At 46.6% G+C, this 8273-nt stretch overlaps 1 non-coding gene across 1 annotated transcript; it reads right to left on the bottom strand.

Annotated features, from left to right (window-relative positions):
* Nucleotides 1–244: 244 nt before the first annotated feature.
* On the bottom strand, nt 245–351 carry LOC112065231 (U6 spliceosomal RNA). Its single transcript, XR_002891912.1, has one exon. It is a non-coding gene; the product is annotated as a U6 spliceosomal RNA (small nuclear RNA).
* Between the last annotated feature and the right edge of the window lie 7922 nt (nt 352–8273).

The following is an 8273-nucleotide window of genomic DNA, read 5'->3' on the forward strand; positions in this document are numbered from 1 at the left end:
AGATGGACATACACCAGAAAGTCTGCCAAGAGAGCCAGACGAGATTGGCGGGCACAGGAAGCGCCGAACGAGACAGTGCTGCGATTGTGCCCCATGCTGTCCTCTCACCGCCAGCCTCGTCCGCTGTAGCGTCCTTCCCCCAGAATGTCGGCTCCACGCAGACAGCTCACCCAAATCCTGGCCATCCTTTTTTTTTTTTTCTTTTTTTTTTTTACAATTAAATCCACAATTTTATACATTTATAAAAAATATGGAAGGCTTCACGAATTTGCGTGTCATCCTTGCGCAGGGGCCATGCTGATCTTCTCTGTATCGTTCCAATTTTAGTATACGTGCTGCCGAAGCGAGCACCTGGCCATCCTTCAGTGCTGCCTCACCTCTGATGGCACCAACATTTGATCTTTCTCTTTTTCCCTTTTTTCCTTTCTCTCTCTCTCTCTGTACCCACCTCTCTCTCTTTTGTTCCCATAGTACCTTTCCGGTACTTTAACTCAATTCAACAGAAACATAGGTTCCAAGATTGTAACACACTAAATTCCTTAATAAACATAATTGTAGGGCTTCCCTGGTGGCGCAGTGGTTGAGGGTCCGCCTGCCGATGCAGGGGAACCGGGTTCGCGCCCCGGTCCGGGAGGATCCCACATGCCGCGGAGCAGCTGGGCCCGTGAGCCATGGCCGCTGAGCCTGCGCGTCCGGAGCCTGCGCTCCGCAACGCGAGAGGCCACAACAGTGAGAGGCCCGCGTACCGCAAAACAACAACAACAACAACAACAAAAAAACATAATTGTATAAGAAAAAGAGTGTGGATGCAAATCTCACTCTGCCTCTTACCAGCTTTATAAGCAAATCCCTTCACTACCATTCCACATAGGCCCTGATGGGATAAAACCTGGGATCTAGGGCCACGGTACTGGGTTTTAATCCTGCTTTTAGAAGTAACAACACATAGCATGTGGTGCATGTGGGCAAGACACCAACTAAGTCTCAGCATCCACATCTGGAAGTGGAGGAAATGCTAGCACCTGCTTCCCAGTGTAGCTTTGAGGATGGGCACGTTCGTAGGACGTGCGTGATAACACAGTCGCCATCCCAGGGCTTCCCTGGTGGCACAGTGGTCGGGAGTCTGCCTGCTAATGCAGGGGACATGGGTTCAAGCCCTAGCCTGGGAAGATCCCACAGGCCATGGAGCCACTAAGCCCACGCGCCATGGCTGCTGAGCCCAAGTGCCACAACTACTGAGCCCACGTGCCAGAACTACGGAAGCCTGCACGCCTACAGCCCGTGCTCTGCAACAAGAGAAGCCACCACAACGAGAAGCCCGCGCACCGCAAGGAAGAGTAGCCCCCGCTCGCCACAACTAGAGAAAGCCCACGTGCAGCAACGAAGACCCAATGCAGCCCCAAATAAAATAATTAATTAATTTTTAAAAAATAATAAAATAAAAGGTATAAGATGAATGACATTTAAGAACAACAACAACAACAAAAGCGCCATCCGAGGCTGTTTCAGCATCGGACTGTTGTGAGGGTGGAAGGAGAGGCGGTGTGGGAGGTCCCTAGGGCTGCCCGTGCACTAGGAGTGGCTTATAGCTGCTCTCCCTGTCCTGGGCTGGGGAAAAGGGAAACCCTCATGCTTTCTTGTCCATTCTTGAGGGCTCTCTCTGTGCCTTACAACGTGCTTTGTGCATAGCAGCCTCCTGGCTAGTATTTGTGAGGAGCAGGTAAACCAAGATCAGGCCAGATCTAGTCTCCCAATGTGGGTTCCAGGAGGGGAGAAGATAACACAAAGAGTCAACCAGTAGCTCGTTGAGGAATGTTCAGGAGATGTCAGGGTGGGGCACTACAACCAGAGTTTGGCAGACGTTCCCTTCCCATCTCCCTGAATTCATTCATTCATTCATTCATTCACTAGTGAATGCGGCTACTCTTTCCTTCTCTGAGTTTACTAAACCCAAGGAGAAAATGCGTCTTCAGCCATCTCCCTCTGAAACATCAACTTGGCCAGACTTAAAGGCCTTCACTCCAGCAATCCAAAAAACCAGAGTCACGAGGACGGACTGCTCTCGCCAGGCAGACTACAGAGTGACGAGCAGGGCCAGAGCTGACGTGGCACTTCCTCTGCACACGACGCAGCCAGGCCCATGGTCCTGTGGAAAAACACGGGGCACAGGGCCAGGCGCCTGCCCTCTGGTCCCAGATTTTCACCCACTTGCTGTGTGCCCGTGGGTGAGTCACTTGACTTCTTCGGATGGAGAACGATATGCGTGCTTCTTTATATGTAAATATGGCACTACTATCAACAGAGGCCCCACTCTCAGCCCAGTCCTTTGCATTCCTGATCTCATTTCATCTTCACAACCACCCTGTGTGGTTGGAATTCCAACTAGAGTTGGTCTGACTCCAGACACTAGGCTTTTCAGCCCCGAGTGTTTCTTAAAAGCCAGTCGGCTTGTGTACCATCTCTGTGGCTTTTGCCACCGCCGTGTCCAACTTCTACTATTATTTTCAAACTGAAATACACTTATCTTAAAGGGAAAATATATTTCACCGCTGTGGAAGGAAAACCAATATCACTTGCTGCTGTGAGAAGATAAACTCAAAGTGAGAAACAAAACAATGGTATAAAATTCCAGACAGAGGCTTCCCTGGTGGCGCAGTGGTTGCGAGTCCGCCTGCCGATGCAGGGGACACGGGTTCGTGCCCCGGTCCGGGAAGATCCCACATGCCGCGGAGCGGCTGGGCCCGCGAGCCATGGCCGCTGAGCCTGCGCGTCCGGAGCCTGTGCTCCGCGACGGGAGAGGCCACAACAGTGAGAGGCCCGCGTACCGCAAAAATAAATAAATAAATAAAAAATTAAAAAATTCCAGCCAGAAAGCAGTGTTTACTAATCTGAGTCCAGAGCTCGTCAGAAAACAGAGGACAGCCTCAAATGGGGAAACTGGGGAGAGTTTAATGGGGAAACTGTTAAAAAAAAGATGTGCGCAGGGTTAAGGGAAACTAAGAAGGGGCTGGAAAGAGTTGAGAGCAATTACCCCCTAGGGTGGGCTTCATAGATTTAGCCAATAAAAATACAAGATGTCCAGTTAAATTTTCAGAAAACAACAAACACGTTTTTAATAGAATTCTGCCTCGGGCATATTTTGTACCTACTTGCACTAAGATTATTTGCTGTTCTCTGAAATTCAAATTTAAGTGGACATCCTGTATTTTTCTGGCAACACTCCTCTTGGAGGGAAAGAACAGGAGAAGTGGTTATTGGAACACACAGGGAGAGCGAGATCTGTAAAAGAAGGGCTGCCTGGGGAGAGCTGTAGCCTTGGTCAGAGGAGCGTGACCAAATGCGGCAGGGAAGGGGCTGGGGGAGAGTAAGGACCGGAGCTGTCTCTCCTCCTCCAGGCTTCCCAGCGCCTGCTGGTATTTTCCATTATTAGAAACTAATAGTCAAGTAAGCCCATTCCAATGGTTTCCATGAAGATCAGCCTCCCAGGGCACAGAACTTGGTAGAAAAAAAAAAAAGGAGAGTGGATGTGGAGGGCAAATAGAAGATACTAGCACACCTCCAGCTATTTGAACCCAGAGTCTAATCTCTTCATTGTTAAAAGATTAGCAAGTGTTAGAAAACTATCAAATACTTCTGCCACCCAACCTGCTACTTTCTACTTAACTTGGTCAAAAGGTCTGGAAAAAAATGGGAAAATGGAAAAAATCCCTTTCTCATGAAGTGGCTAGTGTTATTTAGTGTCATGGCAACGGACCACCTAAAATTACCTTGTGTGTGTCCTACAACTCCGGAAACCTTGCTGTAGGTAAACAACCACTAGGGTCAAGTGAGGGAGGCACCCACCTCAGATGCACAATTTCGGGGGATGACAAAAAAGTAATCAAGGTAAATAATATTCTAATGCATGATCTCTAGAAATCACAATGAACACAAAAATCCATGATAACCAAAATGTCCATATTTTAATAAAGACCAGATCCACCCCTGCCTTTGCAAAACTCAGCCTCGCTTGCCCCACCCCAATCCGGGATTTGTAGGTGGGTGGGGTAGTCCTGGTACTTTTCACATCTAGAGAGCCCTCTCATTCCCAAGACATTATTAGCATCTTATTTGCATTATTGGCATCTTATTTGAAGTTCCCAACCAATCCACGAGGGATCCAGAAAAAAAGTCATTCTTGTTTTACAGTCATAGAGTGGTGGTTTTAGCCTGAGAGACCTGGGTTCGAGGCCTGCATCTGCTGTTTAGAAGGGGGAATGTAGTACAATCTGCAAATCCACCTTCCTGGAGCCTCCAGGCCTTCATCTGCCCCACTGCCTTCTGCACTGTCCCCCCACAGCAGAACCTACCCTGCACCCACTGAAAGGCACTTAAGAACTTAGAAAGAGAAAGTCTCTGTTTTTGACTCTTCAGTTCCTAAACTCATGAGGTTTAAACTCATTCACTGTCATTCCCCAGAAAAGGTTCCTACTGGTTGACTTATTTCCTTTCTTATTCATGAAAAAAGTTGAGGGAAGGTACTGAGGGTCAAAACAATCATTTTCCACCATATGCTCAGAGAAGGGAGAAAAAGGGGGGAGGGGAAAAAGCAAATTTTCAGACAGAAGCAAAGAGAAAACAGCCCCAAAGACTGAGCAAAGGGCATTCTGAGTTCCAAACACCCTCCTTGTTCAGCTTCCCCATCTGCCCTTGGCGTCCTTCCAAGCACCACCTCACTGTTTCAAGGTCACTGTTAAAGGTTTTCTTTTACTATGAAACCGCTTTCATAGTGAATCTAGTTAATTCACTTACAGCTCTTCTTGGAGTTTTCAGTGCTTCTCCGTTCTGGGGTGAATTTTCTCCACTCCCGACCAACAGGTGAAATTGAATTATGTAATTCACAAAATATGCCAAATAAGTCCATTACTGCTTCATCTGCTTATTCAGGATCACTCCTGGAGATGTACAGATTTACTTGTACAGACTCTAAAGCATATACTACTTGAACTGCTCTGTACTTCTTGAGCTTCGAAGAGTGCAACAAAACACACCAAAGTGTATATTTTCACTCTCTGAAAGACTGTGGTTTCTGTGATCATGAACTAATTGTGGGTTCAGTTACTGAGAAGTGTTACTCTTTAGAGAAGATGGTCTGGGGATTTGCAAGTCGGACATAGGCTACAAATTCCAGTTTTGCCTCTTATTTCTTGTGCGGTCCTGGGCAAGAAACTTAGTCTCTTTGGATCTTATACATTTGAAATTTATAAAGTGGGAATAATATCTTCCTGCCAGGAGTTCTGTAAGAATCAAATAAGATAGAATATATGAAGGGGGAATGAATTTAGCTTCCATATACAGGTGTAAGAAATGTCACGTTCGCTTCTCTGAAAGAAATCTGACCTACTAACAGCCTTCTGCGCCTCAGCTATAAAGATGTAAGTAAATAGGGCTTCCCTGGTGGCGCAGTGGTTGAGAGTGTGCCTGCCGATGCAGGGGACACGGGTTCGTGCCCCGGTCCGGGAAGATCCCACATGCCGCGGAGCGGCTGGGCCCGTGAGCCACGGCCGCTGAGCCTGCGCGTCCGGAGCCTGTGCTCCGCAACGGGAGAGGCCACAACGGTGAGAGGCCCGCGTACCGGAAAAAAAAAAAAAAAAAAAAAGAAATAAATAGAGGAAAAAAAATCTACACTGATCCCCCATTCCACGAGGATGGCAGAGAATAAAATAAAGGGACTGCCTCCAACTTGTGAAGGCCCTAGAGCTCTTCCAGTGAGCAGAGCAGTCTGATATGCTCCCAAAGGAGGATTTTGTTATTGCTTCCAGGCACGGTATGAGTTCAGGGGCTTTGCCGAGGTTGAGGGTCCTAGTACCTGGGCCCTTATGAGCTTCCTCCCCACAGCCACTTGCCTCTGAGTGCACCTCCCTGGTGCACTGTGAGGGAGTGAGGTGTGGGCCCCCATCATTCGTGGAACCTGAGGCCCTCCCTCAGCCTTGGGAAAGGTTCTCCACACCCATCCATGAGCTGGCGGCTTCCACGTCCCCCAATCTTCGAACCCCAGCGCCCTCTCGTTCCCTTGGGGACTTTTCAACTCTATGCACAGGCCAGAGATGATAAGTTCACAGCTCACGGATGTGTTTTATTCTATTTTAAAATTTGAGTTTAGGGCTTCCCTAGTGGTGCAGTGGTTGAGAGTCCGCCTGCCGATACAGGGGACACGGGTTCGTGCCCCGGTCCGGGAAGATCCCACATGCCGCGGAGCGGCTGGGCCCGTGAGCCGTGGCCGCTGCGCCTGCGCGTCCGGAGTCTGTGCTCCGCAACGGGAGAGGCCACAACAGTGAGAGGCCCTTGTACCGCCAAAAAAAAAAAAAAAAAAATTCCTTCTCCCGTCAAAAGAGCTGGAAGGGAAGATGTATGCTATATTTTTTTCTTAAAACAAGTCATTTAAAAATGTTTAAGTATAAAAGCAATATATGTTAATTGTAGAAAAGTTAGAAAGCACAGATATGCATAAAGAATAAAAATTTCAGCATATTCATAAAATTATCAACCAGAGATTATCATCATTAAGAACTTCCTTGATATTTCCACATCTTCTTAATATCAAGTGCATATGTATATGCATAGGCATCACTCATCTGGATGCTTCTTCAACCTGCTTAAAATATTCTTCCATTGATGGTATTTTCAAAAGTCCCATGGTTTTCAATTGTATGGCTATAGGAGAGAATCTCTTATCGTGACTCTGGTAGAAGTTGAGATTTCCAGGTTTGTGGTATTATAATTAATGCTGCAGTGAAAATGCTTAGAGCAGAAATATTTGCATATGTCTTTAATAATTTTCTTAAAATATCTTTCTAAAAAGGGAATTGCTGAATCAAAAGTTTACATCTTCTAAAGGCTTTTGTTTCACGTGCACTAATTCCCCTCTCAAGTGTTTGTACCACTTTACACCCCCCAAAACTCTCCATGTGGATCCTTTGCCTTATACCTAAACTCACACCGGCTTGCGGCATTCAAAGACACACACACACACACACACACACACACTTCTCACACACTCTTCATATTTACTGGCAAAAGAAAGGAAGTCAGCATTTAAATTTGTATTTAAATTAAACGCTCCCAGCTTACTAATTGGAACAATCTTAAATAAATCACTGCCCTGTCTAGATTGTCTGTCTTGGGCCTTTTCCATGAATAGGGATGGCCTTCTCACTTGAGCTGTGTTTATCTGAAAAATGACTTTCATTTCTGAGCCTATGCCTTTCCATGAAATCCCAAGTTAATACCCAGATGCCCAAAAACACAGATGGAAAAATCTTGGATAGATTATGCAGCCCATCTGTTTCCAGTACTCTTCTTCGGGGAATAATTTTATTTTTACATAATTAGAGAAAGTTGGTAAAGTAAATTTACCTGGGACCCTAGAATGTTTTATCAAAAATAATAAAACCTTCCTTTTCCCCCCATGGAAGTTCTGGTGTGTTAACTGAAGTCATCCAAAGCTGCTGCTCAAGGGGTCTTGATTAGTAGATTTCCTTTGAGTTTCATTTCCAGGGCAAAGACTGTGGAAAGCCAAGTTACCCTTGAATGTTTCCCTTAAGCACTTTTTCCTCTAGAACATTCAGTATTCTTATAAATACTTTGGTGGTCTGTCTTTGTTTTATACCATAGTTCTTTCTTCAAACCATAACTGAGTTTTCCTGGGCTTCAAAACACCTTTTCTTAGACCCTCTTCCCACACCAAGTGGCATTCTTCTCTGCTCTACCCTAGAAATTGCACTTCTCAAAAAATCAAGAGCTAAATGGCTCCTGCTAACTCAATGCCCCAACCTATTCATGTTTAAGAGCTTAAAACCTCATATAAAGTGTTTCCTTCGCCCGCCCCAACCCCGCTTGACACCTCTTTCCCCTCCTTTAGTCAATGCCTATAATTACCCACAAAGAAAGAAATAAGACATAACCCTTGCTTTCTAGGATGAGAGGTAGTAACAGGTGCACAATTAAGACTACCTTGCCGTCAGTGACTACTGAGCACTTCCCATTTCTCTATTTTGGGAACTTTAAAACATTTTTTAAAAATTCAACCACTTTGGGCTTCCCTGGTGGTGCAGTGGTTGAGAGTCGGCCTGCCGATGCAGGGGACATGGGTTCGTGCCCCGGTCCAGGAGGATCCCACATGCCGCGGAGCGGCTAGGGCCCGTGAGCCATGGCCACTGAGCCTGCGCGTCCGGAGCCTGTGCTCCGCAACGGGAGAGGCCACGGCAGTGAGAGGCCCGCGTACCGCAAAAAAA

The sequence above is a fragment of the Physeter macrocephalus genome, chromosome 17 (assembly GCF_002837175.3).
Source record: "Physeter macrocephalus isolate SW-GA chromosome 17, ASM283717v5, whole genome shotgun sequence".
In the NCBI taxonomy this organism is placed as follows: domain Eukaryota; kingdom Metazoa; phylum Chordata; class Mammalia; order Artiodactyla; family Physeteridae; genus Physeter; species Physeter macrocephalus.